At 30.5% G+C, this 1,313-nt stretch overlaps 1 non-coding gene across 1 annotated transcript; it reads right to left on the reverse strand.

Moving 5' to 3' along the window:
* Nucleotides 1-769: 769 nt before the first annotated feature.
* On the reverse strand, nt 770-871 carry LOC116582077. The gene has a single exon (XR_004282373.1). It is a non-coding gene; the product is annotated as a U6 spliceosomal RNA (small nuclear RNA).
* Between the last annotated feature and the right edge of the window lie 442 nt (nt 872-1,313).

The raw sequence follows: 1,313 nt of genomic DNA on the forward strand, positions 1-1,313 counted from the left end.
CCTAGAACAGTGATTTGTAGAAGGTTATTGTAGAAATCATGCCAAGTCTTATCCTAGGCTAGATTTTTTCCCCTTGTGACCTAGGAAATTATATGTGAGTTTTTCACTTTTTACTTCATCCTAGACAATGGCAATAGATAGCTGTGATAATAACAAAACATACTGTCTTATCCTAACTTTTCTATTTCTGTGAAATTTCTCCATTTCATTCTTACCTTTATCTTTTTTAAATGATTTTATCTATGTGTTTGAGAGAGAGAGAATGAGAGAGAGGGAGAAAGCATGGAGTGGGGTTAGAAGGAGAAGCACACTCCCTGCTAAGCAGGGAGCCCAGGTGCTGGACTTGATCCTGAGACTCCAGGATCATGACCTGCGCCAAAGACAGTCACCTAACAAACTGAGCCACCCAGGCATCCCTCATTATCTTTAATGTGTATTTTTACTGGATATAGAAATCTTGGTTGAGAGATTTCTTTAAAGCATTTTGTAGATGGCATTCCATTATCCTCTACCTCCTTTTTTTTTCTAATCAGAAATCAACAGTAATTCATATCGTTGTTCTTTTACAAGCAATGTGTCTTCTTGCTGTCTCCTTTCAAGATTTTGCTCTTTATCTCTGGTTTTCCTCAGTTTGTATCCAGTGAGGTTTTCTTTATAATTATTTTGGTTGGCATTTAAAATTATTCATAAATAACTACCTTAGTTGGGATGATTATTTAATTTTGTTTTTTTGAACTACATTTGGAAAATATTCTTTTTTCTTTTCTTTTTAAATATGGAGTGTTTCATGGATTTTCATGTCATCCTTGCACAGGGGTCATGCTAATCTCTACACCATTAAATTTAGAATGTATTCTGATATGTATCTAGTATTCTTTCTTTATTCTCTATCTCCTTTTCTATTTAGATTCCAATTCCATATGTATTTGCATATGAGTGGACAAAGCATATGAATGGATAAAGACATAACATACAAAATGTTAGTATTGTATAAAATAGCCTTTAAGGTAAAAAACATTAACAGAAAATAATGAGGGTTAGTTCGTAATAATAAAAATTTTAATTTACCAAGAACTAATAATAATTTTAAACTCTATTTATTTAAAAACATAGCCTAGGAGTATATAAATAAAAATTTTCATAACTACAGAGAAGAGAAAAATCTCAAAAACATAGTGTAAAATCTTTAATATACTTCAGTATGTGACAGAAAAATAAGACAAGAAAACAAGCAAAAATATTATTATTAAGCAATTCTGTTAATTTCTATTAATACTATATTATCTTAAAGTCTATTTTTTCTAATAATATCG

Source organism: Mustela erminea, chromosome 21 (assembly GCF_009829155.1).
Source record: "Mustela erminea isolate mMusErm1 chromosome 21, mMusErm1.Pri, whole genome shotgun sequence".
Taxonomy (NCBI): domain Eukaryota; kingdom Metazoa; phylum Chordata; class Mammalia; order Carnivora; family Mustelidae; genus Mustela; species Mustela erminea.